The sequence below is a fragment of the Choloepus didactylus genome, chromosome 10 (assembly GCF_015220235.1).
Source record: "Choloepus didactylus isolate mChoDid1 chromosome 10, mChoDid1.pri, whole genome shotgun sequence".
Lineage (NCBI taxonomy): Eukaryota > Metazoa > Chordata > Mammalia > Pilosa > Megalonychidae > Choloepus > Choloepus didactylus.
In genome coordinates, this window is record NC_051316.1 from 47702051 (window position 1) to 47730000 (window position 27950).

General features: G+C 40.4%; 1 protein-coding gene across 6 annotated transcripts in view; it reads right to left on the reverse strand.

Annotated features, from left to right (window-relative positions):
* The window catches only part of PIP5K1B (phosphatidylinositol-4-phosphate 5-kinase type 1 beta), a 343315-nt gene that overhangs the window by 285915 nt on the left and 29450 nt on the right, over window positions 1-27950 (reverse strand). For 2 of the 6 annotated variants that reach the window (XM_037851227.1, XM_037851228.1), the window contains exon 2: window positions 11509-11666. The exons of 2 other annotated variants lie outside the window; for them this stretch is intronic. The gene's annotated coding sequence lies outside the window, so the exon portion shown is untranslated. Of the gene's footprint in view, window positions 1-11508; window positions 11667-17486; window positions 17522-27950 lie in introns of those variants that run through there. 2 more of the 6 variants (XM_037851229.1, XM_037851230.1) reach the window with 2 other exon arrangements.

Genomic DNA, 27950 nt, shown 5'->3' on the forward strand with positions numbered 1-27950 from the left:
AATCAGACCACTGCATCCTAAGTGTGAGAGGCTGCATCTTGGTGTGTCATTAGGCTTAAGGGAACATGATGTGTTAAAGCAGACATGATGATAACAACTCTACTACATAATTAAAATGATCAACTATGCCAACAAAGTCTTCTACTTTATCCTTTTATTATGGAAAGCTGGGGGAAAAGGGGGATTCTGCATTCTAGTAGAGATTTTGCTACTAGCTAACAAATTAAGACAAGACACAACCTCTCTAGCTTCAGTTTCCTCAGATGTACATACCTGAGTATGTACATCTTTTCCTGTCCCTAAAAGTCCCCAGAGGGCAGAATAAGTGACCTTTTCCAACTTTATTCCCTCTGCCCTAGCACAATTCCTAGTGAGTATTCATTAAATACTGAATTCTATAAAATGTGCCTATTGAACCAAATGATATATCCCTTCTAGTCTTAGAATTCTAAAATTCTAGGGACAGCTTGATTAGAACAAGAATGCCAAACAGATCTCCTCGCCCATGAATAATGATAGACTAGAAGTTTGCAGGGCAGTGCACGTGTTCCTGGTGTGTGCCCTTCCTGATCTTGGCCCTTCGACAGAGAGGCTTATGACACTTTGAGGAGCTTCTCAATTCATGCAGCCTAAATGGGTAACTCATTCTAATACATGAATCACATAACGAGCATTTGCATAAGTTTCTATCAGCAAAGAGGAGCGCCATACAATTACCCAGAAAAGTCAGCCTATGGAGTCACCAAGAGAACTAATTAATCACATTTTTTAATAGCTGGACTTTTATTGCCTGGATTATTCACTGCCCCTCTTCTCTCATTTCAAACCATCCTGTGTGAAAGTCTAGACAAAGTACTCAAAGTGTGTCCTGTGCTCAAGCTCACAAGGAGTCAATCCATAGTTGACCTCTATGCAGTCCTCCCTTTTGCAGGCAGGGTTTATTAGAGAAAGGTTTGCATACATTTGTAACTGATAATTACAGGTATGCGTTACAAAGAGATCATAAGGATTAAGAATATTTACGTATTACCTTAGGAACATTCTTTTATCCTAAATCAAAAAATTACAACTACTAACATTTTCTGAAGGTTTATTATGATCTCGACACAGGTCTAAGTGATTTCAATAATATCATTTCATTTAATCCTCACAACAGTTATAAGGAGACAGACTTGGAGAGGTTAAGTGACTTGCCCAAGGTCATCTGCTTTATAAGTGAAGAGCCAGAGTTAAAAAGGTCTGTTTGATGCAAAAACCAGTGCTCTTATCTGCTAGACTCTGCTCATTCCCAGAGTCTGTAATGCCCATATTTATCCCTGAACCACTGCTATAAAAAATTCTCAAAGCAGCTGGGATAATCCAAAGCCACATGGCTTAAGTTTGAAAGGCACTCCCAGGCAGTGATGTGGGAAAGAAGCAGAAGGTTCAGCACTTTTGGAAGACTTGGGTATTTCTTAGTCATAAGCAGAAGTGCATTAGCAAATACTAGTTTCAATGTACATCAAAGACATTTCATCTATCCCATGTTTTCCTAAGAAAATATTTTTAAAAATTTCCCAATCTATTTAATACCATAATCTGCAGCCTATTGTCACCCCCAACACTCCCCATTGTTCTTATCACCATCTAACATACTATAGCATTTACTTATTTATTGTGTTGTTATTGTTTTGTGTTAGAATGCAAGCTCTTGAGAACAGGGATTTTTGTTTTGTTCACTGCTGTGTCCCCAGTGCTTCAAGACTAATGCCCTAAATCATAATTGGAGTATATTCCTCTTCCTTACAAAAGGAGATGATGGTATCCATTCAAAACACTTTCTAACATTTCATCAAAAACTGCTAAATGCTGCTAAATATTTCGCACATTTGAATGGAGACACTGACACATCCATAAGTGAATTCAACAGCTACGGCACTGAGGAGAAAGCTGTAATTATGGCACAATAGAAGTATCAATGACAGATGGAAGGTATCTTTCTTGTTACTGCTTATCCAGGGAATTATGGAGTTCAGTGAGTTAACATGACTGATGGGCAACCCAAGCATACAAATCTAGCCAAGATTCCTCAATTCTTAGCACCCAGGAAGCTGCGAGTGGGGTGGAAGGGGAAGGCAATGAAGGAAGGATGTTTAATTTTAAAAATATGTGGGACTTTATATATAATAGGAATAACTATTTGTAAAAGGTTTTACCAATGCCCATTATTTCTATAAAGGCAACTAGAATGGTGGAGCACAGATTAATAATAGTTACCATTTATTTAGCCCTTTACTAGGTACTAGGCACTTATGTACTGAGGCCTTATGTATATTATGCCTTTTGAATGTCCTAACAACCACCCTGAAGTGTTGATATTATTATTATTTTATAGATAATGAAAGTGAGACCCAGAGAGGTTGATTAACTTGCCTGTGACCACACAGCTTAGTGAAAGGACTGGAATCAAACACAGTGCTCTTACTCTAGGGTAGTAGTTCTCAACCAGGAGTGATTTTTGTCCCCCAGGTTACATTTGGCAACTTTTGGAGACATCTTTGGTTTTCACAACTGGGGTGGGGGTGGGGAGGAAGGTGCTACTAGCATCTTGTGGACAGGGATGATGCTAAACATCTCACAATGCAAAGGACAGCTCCACACAACAAAGACTTATCTAGCCCCAGGTGTCAACAGTGCTGAGGGTGGGAAAACCGGCTGTAGAGCTAAAGCTCTTAACCACTGGACCCAAAGTCTGAGAAACACTACATTTGATACAAGGACAGACGGAGGAAAACTAACAACTATGACGTGTTCCAGTTTGCTAATGCTGCCGTTATGCAAAACACCAGAAATGGATTGGCTTTTATGAAGGGGGTTTATTTGGTTACAAAGTTACAGTCTTAAGGCCATAGAAGTGTCCAAATAAACGCATCAACAATAGGCTACCTTCACTGAAGAACGCCGATGGTGTTCAGAAAACCCCTGTCAGCTGGGAAGGCACAGGCACATGGCTGGCATCTGCTCCAGGGTTCTGGTTTCAAAATGGCCAGTACAGACCGGCAGTGGTTCTGTCTACACAGATCTCACAAAAAATCTGTTTCTCTCTCGGTATCTGGGGGTCTTCTCTTAGTTTCTCCCAGGCAAACGCCAGACTAGTAAAAGTCTACTTTTCATGGCCATCTCCAAAAAGTCTCTCTTGGCTGCTCTGAAATCCTTCTGTTTGTGAGCTCTTTTATAGGACTTCAGTGATTAAATCAAAGGTATTACCCACAGTTGGGTGGGTCACATCTCTGTGGAAACAACCTAATCCAAAGATTCCAACCTAATCAACATTAATATGCCTGCCCCACAAGATTTCATTAAAGAACATGGTGTTTTGGGGGACATAATACATCTAACCCAGCACATTCCACCCCTTGGACCCTAAAATGACATGATCTTTCCATATACAAAATACATTCATCCCATCACAATATCACAAAAACTTTAATCATTTCAGTAACAATAGGTAAGTATAAGATCTTACCAAAATCAGTTACAGGCATGGTCTGTCCTAAAGCAATATTCCCCTCTAACTGTGGACCCCTGAAACTTAGAACAAGTTATCTGCTGCCAATATACAAAGGAAGGACAGTCACAGGATAACATTCCCATTGCCATAGGGAGAAATTGAAATGAAAACAGGGTTTAAGAGACCAAAACAGTACCAAAAACCTGCAGGGCAAACTCCATTTGATTTCAAAGTCTGAGAGCCATTTACAGAATGATGTTTTATCCTTGGGGCTTGAGAGAGCAGGAGTCCATCCCTTTCCAAGGGCCTTTGTGACAGCCTTTTTCTCTCCAAATGCTAAGGTGAGTGCTCCAACATATCCACACACTGGGGAGACCACCTTCTTCTCTGCCCCACTCTCCTCAAACATCAGGGTACCACCCGGACTCTGCCTCTCCAGGTCAAAGGCTCTCCCCTCCTGAACAGTAGGGTGGCAGCCAGGCTCTACCCAATCCCCAGGGAATGTGCTCCACCCTCTCTGGGGCCTGGGGTGACAGCACTCTTCCTGAGCAATCGAGGAGCAAGGCCCACCATCTGCCACCAGGACAAACCCATCCTTTCCACAGGAACGGGCCACTCCACTCTCCCTGCCAGACTTCTTGACTCCAGACCTCAATTTCCATGGCTCTGAGCTTGAAGAAAATTTTCCTTCAATTTGTTCCTTCTCTGTCCCCTCCAGTCCAGACCAGCAGCGGTTCTGTCTACACAGATCTCACAAAAAATTTGTCGGCTTGTTATGAAGCACACAGGGGTCAAAACCATCAGACAACAGGACTTTCCACAAATCCTTCCTGGGTAACTCCATCTCCAATCCTGGCTTGTACTGAAATGGTGGTCGGGTTCCATGTTTGGTTAAATCCTCATGTGGAGCTGTAGCTTTTGGGGTGTCACTTTCTGGAAACCCAGAGTTTTCCAGACCATTAATTTCTGGTTTCTGTGACCCCACAAGTTCATTTTTCAGCTTATCTCTTTTTTCTTGCATTTTACTATACGCTGCAAGAAGAAACCAGGCTACATCTTCTATATTTAGCTTGACGATCTCTTTAGCTAAGTGTTCCAGCTCATCGCTTTCAAATTCTGCCTTCCATCCGACACTAGGACAAAATTTTGCCAAATTCTCTGCCACTTTAAAACAAGGATTGCCTTTCTTCAGTTTGCAATGACACATTCAACATTTTTGTTCAAGGCCTCATCAGAGCTATCTTGAGAGTCCATATTTCTTCCAACAATCTCTTCAAAGCAGTCTAGGCCTTTTATTATCAAGCTCCTCACACTTTTTCCAGAATTTTCCCCGTATCCATTTTAAAAAGCCTTTCCAACATGCTTGGTATTTGCAGCACCCACTTCTCTGGTCCCAAAATCTGTTCCAGTTCTTTCTTCCAGAACATTTTTCTCTAGGCTTCTGGAGGTGTTCTCTTAGTTTCTCCCAGGGAAACTCTGGACTAGCAAAAATCTACTTTCAATGGCTATCTCTAAAATGTCTCTCTTGGCTGCTATGAGGTCCTTCTGTTTGTGAGCTATTTTATAGGACTCCAGTGATTAAAATCAAGACCCACCCTGAATGCGCAGGGCCATACCTCCATGAAAATAATCTAATCAAATGTATTACTCACAGTTGAGTGGGTCACATCTCCATGGAAACAAGCTAATCCAAAGATTCCAACCTAATCAACACTAATACATCTGCCCCCACAATACTGCATCAAAGAACGTGGCATTTTGGGGGACATAATACATCCAAACGGGCAGTTATAGGTCCCCTTACAAAAGTAGTGTATTAGTTTCCTGAGGCTCCTAGTGCAAACTTGGTGTCTTAAAATAATAGAAATTTATTCTCTGACACTTCTAGAGACCAGAAGACCAAACTCAGAACCACCGGACCAAAACAGGTGTCGGCAGCCACAGTCTCTCTGGAGGCTCTATGGGAGAACTGGTTCCTCAACTCTTCCAGGTTCTGGCGGCCCCCGGCGTTCCTGAACTTGTGGCTGCATCACCACAGTCTCTGCCTCCGTCTTTCTGTTGTCGTCTCTTCTGGGTATGTCTTCTCCTCTGCAGTCTGTAATCTCCCTCGGCCACTCTCTTATAAGGACACTTATGATGGCATTTAGGGTCCACTCAAATAACCCAGGTTAATCGTTTCATCCTAAGATCCTTAACTTTCCCAAATAAGGTATCTGGGCTAGTTTGGATATATTATATCCCTCCAAAAGCCATATTCTTTGATGTAATCTTTTGGGGGTAGATGTATTAGCGTTGATTAGACTGGAATCCTTTGATTGAGGGTTTCCATGGAGATGTGACTCAATCAACTGTGAGTGAAACAACGTTTGACTGGATAATTTCCATGGAGGTACTATCCTAGCCTATTCATGTTGAGTGTTAATTGGATCACTAGAGTCATATAAAGGAGTTCACAGACAGAAGGACCTCAGAGCAGCTAAGAGTGACATTTCGGAGAGCAACTGAGAGTGACATTTTGCAGAGGAGCTGCAACTTAGACATTTTGAAGACGGCCACTGAAAGCAGTCTTTTGCTCTGGAGAAGCTAAGAGAGGACAAAATACCCCAAGAGCAACTGAGAGTGACATTTTGAAGAAGAACTATAGCTAGGAGAGGACAAAACACCCCAAGAGCAACAATTTGGAGAACACCATTTTGAAACACAACCTAGGAGCAAACAGACGCCAGCCATGTGCCTCCCCAGCTAACAGAGTTTTTGGACACCATAGGCCATCCTTCAATGAAGGACCCTATTGTTGATGCCTCACCTTGGACACTTCATGGCCTTAAGACTGTAACTTTGTAACCAAATAAACCCCCTTTATAAAAGTCAGTCCATTTCTGGTGTTTTGCAAAATGTTAGCATTAGCAAACCGGAACATTATCATTCTCAGGTTCCAGGAATCAGGATGTGATATCTTTGGGGGGCATTTTTCAGCCTACCATGAGTAGGTATTCCCATTCTACCTGTGAGGGAACTTAAAGTCATGCACCCAAGGGCAAATGGCTAACAAGTGGTGGGGGCTGAATCTGAACCCAGCTCTGCCACCTTCAAAATCATTTTACTTTCTTTATGCTATGCCTCCTACAAAGAAAGGCAAGATCAGCTGCAGAAAGGATCTTAAACCAGTGGGTCCCAAACTATGAGTGGAGGAGTCACTGTAAGAGGAAGACAAATCCACATGCACCCCAGCACTGCCTGTAAAGTAAATGGTGAGATACCTGAGTCACAAGAACATTTTAATTCATTATTTTCTTTACATCACATAGTGAACATTGCTTGTTCCCTATGAGGTACCTATTATTAAAGGATTACTTGTGATTCTTGCATAGAACATCCTACAGGCTTCTTTCCTGAATCCTAAGTAAAATGCAACAAATTATGCTTTAACTGCACACACTCCTTTAGGATTTATACTTTATTATGGAATAAAATCTTAAACTTACCATGAGGGAAGTTATTCCAATGGGGGGAGGATAAAGGGGGGCCTATGTGCAGGTGGGTGCCACAGCTGGTGAAACCCAGAAATGTTTTTAATTTAAAAATACTGGCGCTGTCTATGCTAAGCACACTCTGGGGGTAGACTACCAAACTGCCTTACAAGGTAGTGTTAACCCATATTCTGGTTCAAATTTTTAAAGAAGTGGCACCTAGCCAAAATATTATCATTTATTTTCCATGATCCTAGATAGAATCTGTCTTCTACTACTCTAGTTTTTGGAAGAACTGCAACTCATCAACTTTTAAAATTCATTTTTAATATCTGTTACTAAAGTAATAAATACTTGTTATAAAAATAGTTATACTATGCCAAAACTGATAGGAAAGTAATACCCAGGATAAAAGCTTTGCCTCCTACTCTCCTAAAATAAGTTGCCTACTTGCAATTTCCTTTAACAGAGTCAAATTAGATGGTAAAATGAAAGTGCTATGTTAAATCTGAAGCACGTTTCAATTGTGAGGCATTATTATTATGACTGTAAAAAATGCTAACACTAAAAAACACAGCATAAAACAAAATACTGTCATGCTACAATGAGTTTTTTAAAATGACATGGCAGTAACAGCTAACCAAGAAAACTATTACCTCACAATAAACAGACAGTAATTAAGCAATAAACGTCAATAACTGTAGTTTCTATTTGATAGTAACCAGACAGGACCTACCAGAAGAATATGCACAAAAAAGATAAGCCTCCCCCCTTCTGAAGCAAGTACACCAAGGTTGTGGCCTCAAGGGAAGGCTCTGGTCTGCCCTGAGGAGTCTTATGCGGAATAAAACTTGTCAAAGAATGAATGTGAAGCTCTCTGACTCATGGCCAGGGTTGGACATCTGTTGTGCAGCCAGGGAAAGTATTACAGGTAAGGCGATAGCCAAACCCAATTCCAGCCCAACGCCTTCCTTCAGAATCCAGCTTCCACTTCTCCCAAGGCAGGAAAACCTTCCCACGGTCTACGAACCTCCAGCCTTGTGGGCCACGGACAGGGAGAGGCCACGGAAGGGGAGAAACAGCAACAGTTGGGATTTGCCACATGCAAGCACTATGCCGGCAAGCAACACGGATCCTGGGCCAGGAACTAATCTTTCCATTTCAAACTGAGGCCAGGCCTCGCAACAAGCCAGACCAGGGTGTTGCTGGAAGCTAGAGGACAGCTGTGACAAGAGGGACAGTGGGTGGGACAGAGAGAGGACAAGCGCCAAGTTCTGGGCCACGCTTATCATTGACCCTCTAAGTGAGCTCATGCCTAACGTCTCCACCTTAGTGCTGAGTGATGGGGTGATAGCCCCTGCCCTGTGTGCCTCCAAGTTCTTGAGTGTGTGTGTGTGTGAGAGAGATAGAACAGGACAGGCAATAACGGACAAATCAATACACCAAAAGTTAAGCCTACTGGTGCTTCCTAACCTGTGTCCACACATCCCATGTAACCAAGACTCTACAAGTTAAGCATCAACACATAAGAGATACTTTTGGGAAATGATGGTTTAAACAAAATTAACTTTAAAGTTCATGCTTTCATTCATTTATTCAGCAAATATTTAGTGAGTACAGATTAGGTATTACCAAATAACATGGTCTTTTCCTTCAAGAGGTTTACAATGTGATGGCATAGACAGATAATAGTTTATATAATTGATTTGATAAAATTATAATCTCTAATATGTACTCTGAGGGAACTAAAGAGAATGCCGAGACAGAAGATCTACTTAGGTGGGCAGAAAAAGAAAAGTCTTTACTGGGGAGACAACATCTAAGAATCCTGAAGGAATGGAATAAGCCAGAAATGCAAAGAAGGAATGGAGAACAGGGAGGGGAACATGCCCAGTGGAAGATACACCATGAGCACAGACCCTTGAGCAGGAAGGTCAGGAGAGGAAAAGGCTAGAGCGAAATGGGCCCTGGGCCTTTGAGCCTTTTCTAGGCTGTGTGTTGTGAATCTCCAAGAGCCTAGGAGATACAAGCACTGATTCCCTCACAGAGTACTACAGGATGTTAAAATGGACGTGTCAACTAAGCCACTAAGCCAGACTAGATACCAGATTCCAAAGTGAGGTACCAGGCTGTGTCAAAAGACACAGCCCCAAACCATTTTCACCAATCTTAAGCCCCTCACATCCAAAGAGATGAAATGGGTCAGTCTGTTGGTGGCTAAAAGGAGACAATGTTTAAAGCACACAGGCTGTAGCTCTGGTCCTAAGCTCAGAGCTGAAGGGAAGAGGTGGGGTTCTCTTCCCTCCCCCTTCCGGCTTAGTGAGGGGGCCTCAAGAAGATGATAATAACATGAGTTTCATGGAGACACCATGGCCTTGTTTGTGACATCTGCCCAAGAAACCTAAAGGACTAGAGATAGGCCAGCTCTACGTTTGATGGACAAGCCAAAGGAAATAACAGCTGCACTGGAATCAGTCTGCACTCCCTGTGTGCGTGGGTGTAAAGGATGTGTGAGCATTTCCCATGGACCAGACATGGATACAACATGAGCTTCTGTATGGGATGGATTAGGCTCTGCCCATCAAAGTCACCCAGATAGCAATGGAACCCAGCAGACAGAGTACAAATGGACCAGTGGGCTTGCTTTCTAGAGAACAAGGAAGGAGTCTGCAAGAAGCTGAAGGGCGTGCAACAGCCAGGTCAAGGAAAAGGAGGTAAGAGGTCTCCAGACACAGGATGAGAGGGTAACTCCAAAGAGCTACAAAAAGTATCCCTTGAAAGAAAGAATCAATTTGAAACACCCAGAAAACAAAGACAGTTTTCCTATGATACAACCTGACAGATTAAAACTTTCCTGTGCCCCTTCCTGTTTTTCCTGCCCCCACCTCCATCCCTACTCCAACCCAGAAGCAACAGCTACTAAGTAAGCAAGAAAGAAAGCATCCAGCCATACCCACTCTCCCTGCAGCAGGCCTCAGCTGGGGGAAGGAGAACAGTTGAAAATATGAATGAAATAAGAAGCTTTAACTACTGTGTGATATTAGACATTTTATAGCGTGTGGCAAATTAAAATACGACTTTTCATTGTACAGGAGGAATCAAAATAGTTATGGGATATGTTTCCATCCAGGAACAGGAAAAATACTTTCCACTGAACAAATTTTAACATGAGAGTTGGAGACCAGATAAATTTTTTTTTAAATGGCATTCCATGAAGTCTGTTTGTTCAAGGCAGATTATATACAAAACCTCTTTGTGTCAGCACATCTCATGGAAACTGTACTTTCCAAAAGCTTGAAAACTGGGATCACAGTGTAACCCCCAACCACCAACACCCCCAATCTTTGCCACGCCATGTAGAGCCTTTAGCAGATGCTCAGGAGAGACTACTGACTTCCTGCCCAAACCAGGGATTCTTATTCCCTATACCCTCCTCCTCTTTCAAGAAAGTAAACCTGACTCAGGAAGGGATCTCCGCCATCAGGAACCATACAACCACACACAGCTCGGATCCTCGTGAAACAGACCTCAACTGAATTCCCAAGTTGAAGCCTCATGAGTCTTCTCCTTAGACGCCACTCTAGCAGTTTTCTCTGGCATTTCCATTGAAAGCCTATGAAAAGCCCAGAGCCCAACCCACACTCATCTATATATCCAGGAGTAACAACCACATGGCCTCTTTAACTCCCTACACTCATCCTCCCTTGGTCATACGTGACACAAAAAGCAAATCTTTGAGTGCAGGGCAATAAAAATGAAATAGAACTCACCTTCAACAAACCCAGACATTCGTACGGCAAATGGGCAAAAATCAACAGTTTCAGCATCACTATACGTCAGTGGGTCTTAGCAATTCAATACACACTTGTTGAGTATTTACCTCATTGAAAAATTTCGTACCTACTCTATACTATGTAAAATACACTTCTAGTCTTGTTTACAAGAGCTCTTTCAAAATCAAGGTGGTTTTCAAAGATATTTTGTCATTTGACTATTTTAAAAATACAAAGTGAAAGATCTAAAAATGTATGGGCCTGTGGTCCACTAGGTTCTGAGCTGCCTGAAGTCAGAGACTGTGTCTTATATCTCCCCTGGCTCCCAGAATGGAACATCCTTCATGGGAGGGTTCATAAAAGTCTGATGACTGAAAAGTGAATGAGCAAACAAATGAAATTCCTAGCTCTCATATCAAGTTAGGTTTATGTGAATACTATAATTGAATATGTTAAAAAAAAAAAAAAAAAAGAAGAAATGATGCTATCCATCATTGTTAACTCCTTCATTCTACTCTTTACAGACCATTTTAAGTATGTTTATTTGAATCATGTAATGGAATATTTCAGTATAATTTTTTATAAAAGGCTTTCTTTCCTAAGGCTACTCTCTCTACAGTTCCCTGGGACATGTCAACTGCTCATTCACCACCACTGAGAAGCAGTAAAGATCCATCGTGTTATTTGACAAGATCAAAGGGAATCGTTTCAGAGCTCTCAAAGGGAATAACACTACTTCCTTAAAACAGATATTCTTGAAAGAATTAACTTTCACCTCTTTCGTGGAAGGAACTTTGGGGGTGAAGCAGAAAGAGGAAAGGCTTGCTAGCACAGGGCTGGGAGGCATCAGGCACCTAAAAGGCAAGGTCACAAGCTCGGAGCTGGACAGGTCTGAAGTCACGTCTTGGCTCTGCTGGGCCTCAGCTTTCTCATCTGTAAAATGGAGATGACAATGCCCACCTCAGAGAATCATCGTGAGGAGGAGAACAAAGGCCTTGTGAAGGTATGCAACATAGAACCTGGTACATACGAAGTGCTCAAACAGGAGCTGTTAGTTTTATTACTGTTCTCTAGACATAAATCAAATTATAAACACCTACCTGCATATTTAAAGGTGATTTTATGTATGGGTGGTGGTGCACAACTCTTTAAGGAGTTGGGATCCAAACCTCAGCTGTTTGGAACTTAGAATGCATTTTCCCATAGAAACTGCTATAAAATCACAGACTTTTAGAATGAGAAGGGTCCTTAAAGTTCATCTAGTGATGTAGTAAAACATTCCATTAATATAGGCTCTCTGATGTTTAGGTTTCAGGCAAGCCCACCAAAACCAAGAGAATCCATAATGTAGATGAAATACTACCCATAAGCAAATGAAAATGACGTATAAAATGCTCATGATTTCAGCCTCACGTGTTCCTCTAATCTTAGCTAAGATTATCCTTTAACTCTGGAACTCACTGATGTGGGAGGTCAGGAGATGTAAATGTCTTATTAGTACGTCCATATTTAACCTACCCTGCCCCCTACCCAACAACTGCCACCAAACGCCCGGTTATTAATATGCGATAAGAACTTTATCAGTAGCATAAATAACTGTAACAGGCCCACGGAAGAGAAGGGGATGACTGCAGGGAAGGGAGGACAAGGGTCAAAGAGGTGGCCGAGGAGGCAGAGTAGGGTGCAGGAGGGGGAACAGGGCACAGAGAGACAAGCCTTGGTGATCAAGTCTCCTTCTTTTACAACCCTGCCCAGAGTCAGCCCCATTTCCCCTGGTGCGCCCAAAACTACTGGGGAGGTCACTGGAGTCACGGTTGAAACACACACCAGAGCAATTTTCTTGGGGCTGCCCTGCCCCTCCCCATGAACCTCTGGCTGCAGCAGCCTCAACCCAGGCAGTCAGCGGCAGGGAGTCTCCAGGTGGCTGTGGCATGTCCCTTTCATCCTATTCTTTGGAACGGCATACGGTGGCTGTTTGTACTGACAGGATGTTCATAAGCCAAGTTGTGTTTAGTTTGGAGAGTGCCTACCATGTGGTCATCAATACGGAAAATTCAGAAGAAACTGCAGAAATGACGAGGGAAACCGGTTTTGCGTAAGAACTCTGAGCACCACTCACAGGACACAGGGCAAAGCTTGCGATACAATGTTAAGCGCGGCAAAAATCATTCCCAATTTTGACATATACACACCCACTATGTTTTTAATCATGTTTTTATACATTATTACGTAAATATGCCTAGCAAAAAGATTGGAAGAAAAGAAGAAAACAGACTGAAATACTAACAATTATCTTATCTGGGCTATGGAATTACAGGGTATAGGTATATTTTTTCCTTTATGATTTTCCATATTTTCCAAGTTTGAGTAAATGGGCAAGTAATTATCAAATAATGGGTAAAATGGAATTTAGAAACACTAGAGAGTTTTAAAGCTGAGAGAGCCCTTAGAAATACCTACTCCAACATTCCCCTTCTCCCCCATCAATTTTGTAGGTAAAGGATCTCTGGCCCATCAAGTGACTGGATACTTGGAATGGAGTCTTATAACTAGTGGACAGCAAGCCAAACTGTGGCTTGAACACAGATCTTGTGACCTTTATGGCCTGTGCAATTCCCATCATATCCCTTTGCCTCCCGGAGTCTCAGGGACTAATGAACTTCACAAGGAAATACTCCATAAGGAAGGAGCAAACCTTACTGTGCGCACCTTACTTATCACTAAATAAATGTTTGCCTGGACTCATATCACAGTGTTATGACATGCAAATAACTTGGTTGCTAAAGGAGCTCTGGTGACTTCATCAGAGCTACTAACTGGGAGTCCTGGCTACAAAGTTTCCATTCCTGCATTGCACAGGAACACATCTTCAGAAACCCTGAAGATGAAAATATATCAAAAGGCACCCTTGTCCTTCTGCTAGGCATCTCTATGACTATAGGGAGGAAATGAGTTATTTCTGTCTTCTACTGCTATTAACTACACATACAACAGCCACCTAACTTCCATTCCATTATATTATCATGCTGTATTAGAATCACTTAACATTTATTGAGTCTAAAAAACATGTAGGGAAATCAGACTACAAACCCTCTTTTTTTTTAAAAATTTTTTATTAAATTCAGTTTTATTGAGATACATTCACACACCATACAATCATCCATGGTATACAATTAACTGTCCACAGTATGATAACATAGTTACGCGTTCATCACCACAATCTATCTCTGAACATCTTCCTTACATCAGAAAGAACCAGAGCAAGAATAAAAAATAAAAATGAAAAAAGAACACCCAAATCATCCCCCCATCCCACACCATTTGTCCTTTAGTTTTTATCCCCATTTTTCTACTCATCCATACACTAGATAAAGGAGGTGTGATCCACAAGGTCTTCACAATCACACTGTCACCCCTTGTAATCTATATTATTATATAATTGCCTTCAGGAGTCCAGACTGCTGGGTTGGAGTTTGTACAAACCCTCTTTTAAAACACCCATATCCCAGTGGTTTTAAGTACTTCCTATTTATAAATATTAAGCCTTCGTAGGAACAAAGCACTGTATAGATCTGACAAAAAGATCGGTTCTAAGATCTTTCATTCTAAGGAGAGAGAATTCAGATATTTGGTGCAAACGTGTACAGAGAAGCCTTTGGCCACATACAAGTGGCTTCCTGTTCTGCTCTGCTTATCTTGCTGATTGGGTTGGGAAACCTTTCTAAGCAGGGGGTGGGGAGCTGGCCTTCAAGGAGACAGGAGCAGAGAAGAACTAGCCAAAGATGGTGTAGTCAAAGAACCATCTACCCATACCGGGTAGCTCATTTCCTGCACAATGTACTAACCAGAAACATAATACATGAACACAAGACATATTTGAGGCAGGTCGAGTGTGCAGGAGTCTGGGCAATACATCAGTCTTCTGGGTTAAGAAGTAATAAACATAAAGTAAGTTGTACAAATCACAGGAATTTAGGGCAAAGCCTAGAGCAGGCATAGGAATAGCAGAGCAGTGAGTGCCTACACTGGGCACTGAAAATGCAAAAATGCTGACACTGAGAAAAATTCACAGTAGAAGAAGCCAAAGCAGAAATTTAGGCAAGAGTAGGTTTAATTAAGGTTGCAAAATATTCCTCCCACCAAGTTTTTTTGGATTGAGGAAAGCCTTAAGAAGGATACTGAAATTTATACATTGAAATATAAATGCTAAATTCTTAAATATTTTTAAGTTTTAAAGAAAGAAGGTAATGTGCTGAACTGATACTCATCTTTATTGTCAGTCAAAATAAAGGTAATGTAAATGGATCAAGAACCATACCAATGTGGCCTTCAATCAGAGACCTCCGACTCTGAGAATTTAATCTAAGTAAATAATACAAAAGAAGCAAAAGGTTAGATTGTTTGAAGATGTATACTACATTGTGTTCTCTAAGAGCAAAAATTAAAATACTGATCATATTTGATTATTAACAACAAGGGGAAATTAGACTAGGTCAACAGTAAATTGAGGCCCATGAATTATTTTCACCCCTTTTAGAAATGACAATGTGAGGAAATAAAATGGGGAAAATCAAACAGTAAGTTTAAAAAGTCAATGTTTGTTATGGTTACAACTAAATCAAAATAGTGGTGCCGGGGACAGAGCTGGAGACACAGTCTATGATCCAAAGCAGGTGGTAGCCAAGACAGTTCAGGTTAGGATGACAGAGAGTGGAGACGCTGAAGGGAAGTCCCCAAGAGCAAAGGAGAATGCACATTGGATGGCCTGATATTCCTTAGGCAAAGCCACAGGATGACTTCTGGGGCTGGTGAAGGAGGGAGGAGAAGGGGGTGCTAGTCTCATCCAGAAATCCCAAAGGGTGGGCCTGAGACAGTTATAAACAAGAAAAGATATCTGTCTTCCTGATATGAAAGGGAACTCAAGCATAGAGCTTAATTAACGTGGGGTTGAAGGTTTGAAAATAAGGATGGCCCAATAGGAACCTGAAGGAGAGAGATCTGAAGAAGGAACTTACAGAATAAAATGAAAAGAACCACAGAGAGGGTCTGGAAGGGTCCATTTAATCTAGAAGTATCTAGAAGGACACTGTCTAGAAATGTGGCCAGACTCACCAAAAAACATGAGAATGAACTTGTAACTGCCCGACAGAACATAAGGGCGGGAATGAAAAAAAGTGGTTAACTTTGCCCTGCCCCTCACCATCCCCATCCTTCAGATAAGAAACTCAGACCCAGCATGGTGATACCAGTTGCTTGCCCGAGATGACTACTAGTTCATGGTAGTACCAGGCTTAGCACCCAGATCTTTTCTTCCCAGTTGAATGATTTTTACATTACACCAAGCTCTCATATGAACCATACTTGCAATAAATTTAAAATAACTGCTTTTACTATACAACTAATATTGTTTTTCCCCAAATTAAAAATTGGGGGAAATTCTGAAAAGCCACAAAAGGAGGAAAATGAAGTATAGATTAATATCTAAATACAACTTCAGTTGACATCTTGGTACATTTCCCTTCAGTTTTTTCTTTTAATGCAAAAAATGTTGTTGTTTTATAGCACTGCATCAAAATTAAGAGGGGCATTTTTATTGGTTGTGTGGGCTGAACTACATGGATCAAGGACAGCTAAAGGAAATGTCTTAATTTATCACATTCAGAATTAAACAGAAGACTCCAGATGTGGGGAGCAGAGTCGTGTAAAATGGGACTACAATCTTGGGTGCCCTGCAGTCCCTGCTTCCGATCCTGCCACCTAACCTGTACTAGCTTTCTTTGGTACCCTCATCACTGTTAGTACCTGTTAAGTTTGTTGTCAATCTGACTTGACATTTTCACATGAACTGTTGTCAAGGCAAATCTCTCCCAATATGTATTAGTGCAACAGATTTTTAAAAAAAATTCTCATTATTTCTATTAAAATTTATCTAGTTGGTTTGGGTCCATTTTCATAATTAGAGCTACTATGGATATTTATTCTATAGGTTGAGCAAATTCATCGAACTCTGTGTCATCAGCCATTTTTATAGATTTCCATCTAAATCCTAAGGATCCTTTTAACTGGGGGCCAAGGAAAAACTGGAAGGCCCACCATTGGAAACTCTTTCTAGGCTAACTGACATTCACTCATTAACTGTGCTATAGCATGTGAATAGAACCAGATGTGAATTTATCTGTTTATTCTGTTATCCTCCAACTTTTCTATGTTATATGCATAAAGGGGACCTGAGAGGATTTTTGCCAATGCCCTGGTGTCTACAGCATTCTCTTCCTCTCTCAATCTAGAAACCCTATCACAAAAGGAAATGTGATGAATTTACACATTAGTAAATTTATGCTGGTTCCTAGGGATCAATGCAATCTCATCTATGGGCTCATAAATCATTTATATGACAATAATCCAGAATTTCTGCAAGGGATCATTTCATACATTGACAGTTTTAGGAATTCAACTTTTCCAACAGTTATATGAAATAACATTTGAGTATCTCTGGTCTTCTGGAAACTCTCCCACTCTCTAAGATTTACTCAACAATCACTAACAGTGTCTCAGAGATTGTATCTGCTAACTTCTTCAAGACCCTGAGCTATCACCTAGTGTGGCCCAGAGATGTGAACTCATACAAATTACCTAGGTGCTGTTTCACTGTCTTCTGAATTCCTCTTAATAATGCACTTTCCATTTTGAAGATCATTCTCTTTAACAGAGAAGTGAAAGCAAAACACATTAACATCAGCCCTATCTACTTACTTAAGAAAGTTGACCTCTGTCTCCATTCTTCTAGCTCCAGGTACTACTAAAAAGCAAAACAAACAAAACTATATTCTTGAAATACAAATGATGTAACACACACACTACACACAGGCACACAAAGGCAGGCAGATACATACCCCTCCCCCAAAAAGATTTAGCTTAACCAATAAAGAAATTAAATTAGCACATCACTGAAAAGTCATTTTGTAACAAATTATGGAAACAGACCTTTAGATGAAAAAAGCAATGCTGGTGAGGTTGTAGGGAAGTGGACACAGTCAAACATTCACTGACAATGAAACTCTGTATTTGGAAAGCAAATACATGAGATATCCATGCCCTTTGTTTGAGGAACCTTACACCTTACATCTGAAGGAACACATTCAAAAAGAAAAGAAGATACAGGGATACAAATATGTTTTTAGGAATATCATAATAGCCTCAAACTGGATGCAAAGTATCCAAAAGTGGGAATGGTTAAATGCATTACAAAACACCAATTGTAGCTGGCCAAAAAATGCCCCCTCCCCATATGTCCACATCCTAATGCCCAGAATCTGTGAATATGCTACATTTCATAGTAAAACGGACTTTGCTGCTGTGATAAAGTTAAGAATTTTTAAATGGGAAGATTATCCTGGATTATCTGGGTGGATCCAATGTAATCACAAAGGTCCTTGTAAAAGGGGGGCAGGAGAGTCAGAGTTAGAGGAGATGTAACGACAGAAGCAGAAGTAAGAGAGAGAGAGAGAGAAATGTGAAGATGCAGCACTACTGATCTTGAAGATAGAGAATGGGGCCATGCAGGCAGCTTTTAGAAGCTGAAAAAGGCAAGGAAGCAGATTCTCCCCTAGAGGCTCCAGAAGGGCCACAGCCCTGCTGACAAGTTGATTTTAGGACTTCTGACCTCCCAAACTAGAATACAACAAATTTGGATTCCTTAAACCACTAAATTTGTGGTCATCTGTTACACAGCAATAAGAAACTAAAATACGAACTAACAATTATACAGCCACTAAAAATCATAAATCTGACTATATAGTAACAGAGAAAACCATTAAAATACGCAGATGGCGAAACTGTATGTAAATAATTACTATGTAAACTATACATACAAATAGATTAAGATTAACAGACTGAGATTAAAATATAGCAATAGATGAAAAGACCGCCTAACTGGTCTCTTTGCTTCTGCCCTTGAGTCCCTAGCTCCCACAGCAGCCAGAGTAGTCCTTTGCAAATGTAAAATCAGATCATGTTACATCTCTGCTCAAAAACCTCCAATGACCCCACTTCTTCAAAGTAGCCCCAGTCCTTACGATGGCCCACAAAGCCCAGGTCCACGGCAGTGCACAGTCCGAGGCAGAGGCACTCACACAGTGCCCCTGGGGGTGTGCAACGACCCTCTGTCTGGGAGTAAGTGCTCTCCCTCACCCCATCTTGCTGATCTTCCCTCCTACTACTCTCTGCCTTGCTCACCCCATTCTAGCCTCACTGAACAAACTGCATTGCTGGAACACTCCAAAGCACACTCATGCTTCACACCTCTTGCATTCACTGTAACAGGCTTTATCACAATGTGTGCAGGTCTCATCCCTCTGCTTCCTTCCCATTTTCTACTCAAATGGCACCTCATCAATGAGCCCTTCCTTGATGCCCTTATATTAAATAACAACCCATCCCCATGTCCCTGTACTCTCTGCCCCACTATGTTGCTTTACTTTTCTCTATAACATGTATTGCCATCTGTCATACTAAAACATATGTTACTCATGTCGTTACCCATCTCCCTGAGTTAGAAGGTAAACTCCATGAGAGTGTAGACTTTGGGCTGCTTCCTTCATTGACACATTCCCAGAGCCTAAAGGAGTGCACATTGTGAGCATTCAATAAACATTTGTTGAGTGAATGAGTTAAGATTACATATAACTCCAGACAAATGAAAAGAGCGCCCATCATAATGTAGCTGGTTTATAGGTAAACAAAATGGTTTCATTTGGTGCAGTCACAAAATTGGTTTGACAAGTCAACAGCTGAGTAACTTCTAAAGATAATATTTTTAGAAACACTCGATTCAACTACAAGTCCCTTCTCCTTCTCTGCCTGCTTTTTAAAAATCCACCTTAATCATAAAGCATCCTCTGAAGCCATATTGGTTTCTTTAGATCCTGTCTCCATCTCTCTCATGAAGTTTCACCATATTTGTGTAATCAGAAGGTCATTTTTTTCAGAAATGTTCATCCCTTCCATCCGATTTATTTCCACTGAATGTTTTAAGATCTGCTCTCCTAAAGCCCTGGTAAAGTGTCTTTTTCTTCATAGTTACAAATTTTAAAAGCTCTGAGACAGGAAATATATTAGGTGAGCCTAGAGCATCTTGTAGTGCCAGAAAGTAAGGAAGTGCTCAGAAAACTCCACCATGATGGCAGGGGGTGGGGTGGGATGGGGGATACGGGGAGGATAAGTATGTCAAAGGGAATACAGGAGGCAGCTGAAAGAGCTCCCAATGACCAAAGCTGGGATGATTTGAGCAAATAAATAAATAAAGTAGTATTAAATTATAACTCAAAGTATAAAAACATACCCATGAGTCCATACTGATATAAATAAATGATTGAAAAAATAAACAAATGGGATGCAGGAAAATTCCTCAAACTTTATGTAGATACTCCAAAAGTGGGGGAGCATAACTCCACATTCCTGAAGTGTGGGCTTCAAAGAGTACAGTATGGAAAGGAAGGGGAAAATAAAGAGAAACTTTATGGTGGAGAAAGCTGACAAACACTGCCTCAGTCAGGTGATCAAGATTAAAGTCAACAGTCATGTCATATTAACAGCATATATCCTTGATATGATGTGATGAGAATGGCACTTTATCTCCTACAAAACACATTACCCCAGTCTAAGCATCAGACAAATCCCAACTGAGGCACATTCTACAAAATACCTGACAGCAATTCTCAAAAGTATCAGAATCATCAAAACCAAGGGAAGTCTGAGAAAATGTCACAGCCCAATGGAGCCTAAGGAGACATAATTACTAAATATACTGTGGTATCCTGGATAGGATACTGGAACAGATAAAGGACAGCAGGGAAAAATAGTAAATCTGAATAAAGTATGGACTTTAGTTAACAATAATGTATCAATACTGGTCCATGAATTGTGACAACCGTATCACACTAATCTAAGATGTTAACAGAGGAAACTGGGTATTGAGGTATAGGGGAACTCTGTACGATCTTCACAATAATTTTCTACATCTAAAAATGTTCTCACATGTCAAAAAAAATTCCAAGAGATCATGATCACTATCTTCAAAGGGTCTTCCGTTTTCTACATCATAAAACAATTCTTCCTTTAGTGGTCAGTATTAAGTCCAAAATAGTAACTTCCTTTGTTGTATGCTGAGAAGTAACAAAAATAGGTCAAAAGGTACTAGGTTTTTTGGTGTTTTTTTAATCCTAATTCCCCAGCCGGCATAAACTGAGATGGTCATCCCCTATTGCCTCTTCCAACTTTGCAGTTTATATCAGCTTTAGCCTCCATCTGTCTGGATGACATAAGATTCCTATAACAATCAAACTGACAGGCTTTATTTTTTCCTTTTAACCGCACCAAATGCTCTGCAGAATGGTTCTTCCAACAGATTGTGGATTTACAGATGGGCATGTTCTTCCTTCTTTGCCAATCTTATTTCTCCTCTTTTCCTCCATGGACCAGAGAGGTACCCTCATCCCTGTGAGTCTCAGGCCCATTTAAGCAGGAAGTAATGGGAGTAAGTACCAGTTACCATGTTTTAAAAAAAAAATGCAAAGGAAAATGAGTGAATATACCCAGTCACTTAATACATCTTGACTCACCCATCTGCTCCCACCAGTTCTACTTGGCCAAGTAGTTACTTAACCAAGTGGTAGAGATATGCTCAGTGTAGCTTTGAGCTTTTGCTCTTGTTGTCCTTCCCTTCCATCTAAGAGATCTTCCCCGCCTTCTCTTGTTTCTTCTAGCTTCATCAATCCAGTGAGGCTCCTACCCAGGAGTGATCTCTCCCTTCTTCTACTCACTTTGCCTTCCCAGCAGCGGTGATTGTCTTTCATGGGCACTATCTCCTCAAGGAGACTGTAAGCTTGTTACTGGAGTTGTCTTCATTTGCTTTTCTGGTGCCTTCATCATTCACACTGTGCAATAAGCCTCAGGAAATATTTGAGTGCTTGCCACTGAGTGTTCACCTCGCAACAACTCAATGAGGTATAGATACCTAATAGCCCCCATTTAAATTTAGCTGAAAACAATGAGGAATATAAAAGTTTAGTGACCAGACCAGGGTCACAGGGAAGTGGAGGAGCCAGAATTTGAGCCCAAACTCAGATTCTTAATCACCCCAGTACATTCCAAGGCTTCCTAATAAATATTTACTTGTTGAATGACTCCTTAGAGAGTCTAGATATTTCAATATGTGATCACAGAAGAAAGTTAAAACTGACAGAGAAAAAATTTTATTCAGTTACTCCCCCACAAGACCTAAAAGTCATGCAGAATTTGTGTACAGTGTAGACAATCTAATACACTTCAAAAAATTCTCCAGGAAGCATCACAGTCAGCATCATTCTTCACGTTGCTTCACACATCAACCAGTTAGAAGAACTGATGGATACAGAATGAACAAACAAAGGAAAACGAAAATTGCTGTACAGTTTGGACCATAAAGCCAGATTGGCTCACATGCTTTTGAGGAAACTAGGCAGAGACAAACCAACGTGCTGAGGGAGTAATGAGGGCCCCGTGTACACAACATGCAGCAAAGTTCCCTGTAGCAGTCTGCTTCTCATTTCCCACTAGCAATTTTGTGGTTGGATGGTCAGCTTCTTAGCGGATTTGTAAAAATAAGTCACCACCGATTCAAATACACAAGCCCACGGTTATTTACAGTCACCTTGGACACCTTGTGGTCCTAAACCAAACCTAAATTAAACAACCTTCCCTTCTATTACAGGTAAGAAGGTGCCAGGCTACTTGGCAGGTACAAATAGGTACAAGCCTCCATCTTCATCCTCATTCTCATCACTCCAGATGCTGAGCTTTTAAAGAAGGCTTGCCCACTGTGCCAACCGTCCACGGTAACACCAATTCCATCCACCCAAGAATTACCAAGCTTTGGCTAAGCGGCAGGCAGCCCTCTCCTCTGCTGTGCTCTTACCTGCTCTCATGCCAGCTGCTACTTAACACTGAGTTCTTCCAGGAAACCTTGCCCAGAAACACTTTGCCCTTCATGCACCTGTTAGATGTGCTGTTAACTCCTCTTTTTTCAGGACCCACTAGCTTCTGTTTACCAGACTCAAGTGTCTGGTTTAGCTATAACATTTGAGAAAAGTGCCTCCCCTTCTGATTTCCTTTTCGCAACCAGTAGGTAGACATGGTGATGCATTTCCACAGAAATAAGAATGAAGACCCTAACACATGCTGTGGCCAGTCCTTAGATGGGCTGAATGGAAAAATGCCAGAAGGTGTAAGAGAGAAATGACAAGGAAATGAACTTCCTTTGAATCTCAAATATGACAAAAACCAAATGAAAACCTAGTTTTGGATGCTGGTGCCAGAAGACTTATTAATGCTCAAACTCTCTTGAGCAGCATTACTTTGAAAAAAAATGATCCATACTAATTCTATCAGTCAGCAAGACTTCGGTATAAAGGAAATTGGTTTTGACAAAGTTTTGCTTATTGAAAAACAAGCAAGAGATCCTTCCCTTGAGGAACTTACAATCCAGTGAGAAAGATAAGACATGTCTGCAAATCACTAAAAATATATACTAGAGCGAGGTTAAGTCCCTCAAGAGAGGTATAAATATAAATAATGTAGTGTCTTCTCCACCTCACTATTTATCCAGTGTCATGGGAAGGATGCCAGGAGCTGTTGGGAATTTTACCCTGGGACTAGCTCACATGGCCCCCCAATGGAGCCATGGTGGACAATCCCCAGAAAACTGAGATTAGAAGCAAACGGCTGAAAGTCATCTCCACCACTTCTTACACCTCCTTTCATCCACATTTTCACAATGGTTACAATTTGCTTATTATGAAATACTTCCTGAAATACAGTGAAAAAGAGTCAATTTTCAAAAACAAAGAGCATAATTCTAACATTTTATCACTTTTTAAAGTGTGACTTTCTCACGGATAATTTAATGGGACATATTTGAGCCTGTTCTCAAATCTGGACAGAACAATGATCACACACTACAATCTCCAAGGAGCCCTGGAATCCAAGATTTGGGTTTTTACCCTAACTGGAGTCAAATTCAGCACTTCTGCCACTCTTCCTTTACCATCATTCTTCCCCTAATTAAGTGTGTTTGTCTCACTCCCCTATTACCAATTTCTTGAGGGCAAGACCACTCATTTGTTTTTGTAATTGTGTCCCAACCCCGCTCACCCATTCTAAATGCTATCTTTTGCCCTCAGCAGTTTACGAAATGCTTTTCTTTACTTAGTCCTTCTACCCATACTCCTTAACTCAGTTAATACTCTCAATAATCCATTGAAGTGCGCATCATCAGCCTCATTTTAGAGGCTGTCATTTGCTGGGAAGACAAAGAGATTGGATCAACTTTGATCCTATCCAGTGTACATAATGCAATGCCAGCTTCACCTCTCCTCACTTTTCACTGCAAAACATGCAAATCCTACCCTGGCATCAGGAATATCAGAAATCACGTTGGTAGAACCTATATTCATAAACTGATGAAATATTACCGCTTTTAGCATCAAGAGTTCCAGAAAAGCCTCTACGATTTTAAAGCAGCACTAGACTGAAACACAACAGCTGACCCTCTAAACTAAATTATCACAATATTGAAAGGGATCCATAGGCTTGTGCTAAAGGTAACCTTTCTTAACAGTGGTGATTATGAAAGTCATATCTGTTTACTTGTTAATGATTGAAGAGGCAATATGGAGGAGCAGCTTTCAATTAACACTGCAAGGAAACCAGTGCCTCATCTGGTCTCATCTCAGGTATAAACCTTTCTCCTGAAAAAAGAGGAGACATTATCAGAGGACTGCCTTCAAAATTCTAAATGTAAAACAGTCATGAATTCCATTTACGCTTTTCCTATTTCCATCCTGGTTGATCTGCTTTTGTATTTAGTGTAGACATAAAGGTTACACACTCATTTTAAGAACCCACTGAATTCCCTGGAATTTATGGTCCTGTTCCAATACAACCTGGTGTGACAAGCTCAAAGAGTTTTATTTCTCAACATATTACAGGTCAAATTCCATTACAATGACTCATGGCTTATCGAAATTCTCTGCTTTTCTAGAATTTGGTTGTATATGACAGTATTTGAAGTATGATACCTGTTAAGAATTGAAAAATTTGTTTCTATATAGAGAACTAAAATTTTTGTTGTTGTAATTGGACATGGGCTGTGATAATAGATCTACAGCCTTCCCTGAAGTAACTTTTTAATCAAAAAATAAATCTCGTCTGTTGGTGTGGCTCACCTGTTGTTAAGTGATGTTAGTTTCCAATAGTCTAGAGGAGTATTTCTTCAACTGTCCCATCCTCACCTTTTATGGAAGCATAGAGTGGACTGTCATCGGCAACCAGAAACTGACTGCTGTTATCAGAATCTCCAAATAAGGTTGAACCTGAAGTATTATTTCCTACATCTCATGACTTCCTTTAAGTGAATTATATTCTCTTATATTCTTCACATCACATTAATATAAACCAAATATACAATTTTAACAAAACAAAATCATCAAAGCTAATTGTTTTTTTATACTCTGTGCTTTCTGGTCTCATCAGTCTACTTGACTGTAAGTAGACTTTCATGATATTGCGACTAATTTTTTTTAGTTGTTTTACATAGACTTTTCCATAGTATTTTATTGGCAAATAATATCTTTTGTTATGAGCTATAAATAATTGTTTGTTTAATCATTTCCCCATTGTTAGATACTAGAGTTATTTTTAGCCTTTCATTATTCTAATTAACATTGTTCTAACAAGATTCTTTTTCTCCTTTCATTTTTGTTCCCTCTAAAAAGGGAAATTACTGGATCAAAGGATATATGCAGTGAAATGGCTTTTGTTAAATATTGTTGGTAGTCTTCAGAAAGTATATATTAATTTGATTGCTACCAATGGTGTGTGAACATTCCCAATATGACACAGCCATACCAAGATACAAATCTATCCTTTTTATTTAATTTTTAACTTCAGTTACCTCAGGTTGCATTTCTTTCATCATTATTGCAGACAGTTACTTCCACACACAAAGCTGTGGGGGTTCACCCATCATTCAACCACGAGACACAATATAGTGTCACAGCTAAGAGCCACGCCGTGGGAGACAGGCTGCATAGCTTTGAAACCTGACTGCGTGACCCCAAATAACGTACTTTATATCTCTGCTCCTCAGTTCTTCATTTATAAAATGATGATAATAGTATCTACCTCATAGGTTGCTGTGAATATTAAACAAGTTAATGCATGTTTATAGTTTAGAAAGTACCTGGTATGTAACATGCTGGGTGTTCGGTACTGATCACTTACTATCATTTTAGAGCCCCTCGTTGCTTTATACAACTCCCGATCAAAGAATATTTCCCCAATATTTCTTATTTTATAATATCCGGCTCTCATCATCTACTTATTTTAATTGCCTGTGCTTCATGTCATATATACCAATATGCCAATGATGTATTTTTATCAAAGAAATGCATGTAGAAGGAATAAAGCAAATGATGTCGTCTTCAGGATAGCAACCATCTCTTGCTTTTCCCTGACCCTGCCACCAGTTCCATTCTCCTCAGACAAGTTTTCTTAAATTTTTCTGCTTTGGGCCTTTTTGTGGTTATCTCCACAACTCTTGATAACATACATATACCTCTAGTTCTTGGTTCATATCAGGCACTCTCCTCAAAGTGCTGTGGCCACCTCTCAAAGTTTGATATATTATCGTTTAAACTCCTGAGTTCATTTGCCTTTGTAAGTTTAAGTACTCAAGTCTTCGTTTGCATTTCCATCAACTTGTAAGGATTCTACCTTACTCTCCCATTTTAGGAGATGAGGATATTAGCATCTCTACCCTCTTCTCTCTGCTTCCACATCCCATCTTCTCTAAGCTACACTTTGACTCTCACCAGCTTGCTCCCATTCGCAAGCATCACCGAGTCTATGCTTAGTCCACGGGCTGGTTCTCAGGGCAGGAAACTGAGAAACAGCATCTGGATGATTATGACTATGCCACTATGCTCACTTCTAAGCTAGGCAAGGAAATGAGATGCTGGTACCTTATTATAGATTCAATATCATGACCACAGATCCAATCGTATGACCCTTATGCAGTGATGTTAAACTCTAGAGGCTCCCACAGTTTTTGATCAGGTATTATCCGTAATAGTCACTCCAGGCAGATCCCTGTGCCAATTGATAAGGGTCAGTGGATAAAATGTTTCTATTATTAACTGAACTTTTCATTAGCATTTGAGGAACACCCAATCAACCTCAAACAACTCCGTGTGGAAAGCGCTTTCTGGATGATTTCTCAGAGGTTCTCATCCTTCATCTAATAAGCAAGAATCGAAACACTGTCCATCCTTATATGCAAGGCACAGTATTGGGCACTGTGCCAGGTGGGGTAAGTTGACAACCATGTACCATAAAATCTAAACTGAATACGCACCGAACTTATTGAATACTCTGAGTACCACGTCCTAATCTGGATCCAATCATATGAATTATTTGTTGCCCACCAGCATTCCTTTTCTTTAACAAGTAAACATGAGCTTTTCTTTCTTCAGAAAACCTCCATATCCCAGTTTCATCTATTTTAAAAGAGGAAAGTACACTGCTCTCCTCATGATGCTGTGAGGTTTGTTTGAATTCCAGAACTTTGATCACACTTGACCAGTGTGCCTCACTCAAATCCTTAGCCCTTGGGGATGGGGAAGGAGAACGTACTCCTTGCCTCAGATCTGTTTATCCATAGGCTACAAAGGTGGCTATCCTAAATACCTGAAACTGTTGAACTGCAATCCAGTAGTCTTGATTCTTAAAGATGATCATATAACTATATAACTTACACAGTGTGACTGTGTGATTGTGAAAACCTTGTGGCTCACACTCCCTTTATCCAGTGTATGGACAGATGAGTAAAAAAATGGGGACAAAAAGTAAATGAATAAAAGGGAGGGGATGGTATGTTTTGGGTGTTCTTTTTTACTTCTATTTTTATCCTTATTTTATTTTCTTTGGAGTAATGAAAATGTTCAAAAATTGATTGTGGTGATGAATGCACAACTATATGATGATACCGTGAACAATTAATTGTACATGTTGGATGACTGTATGGTATGTGAATATATCTCAATAAAATGCATTAAAAAAAAAGTGACTGCCCTGAGCCTGCCCTCCTTCTGCAATTCCTATAAAATAAGTCTCTAATGTGTG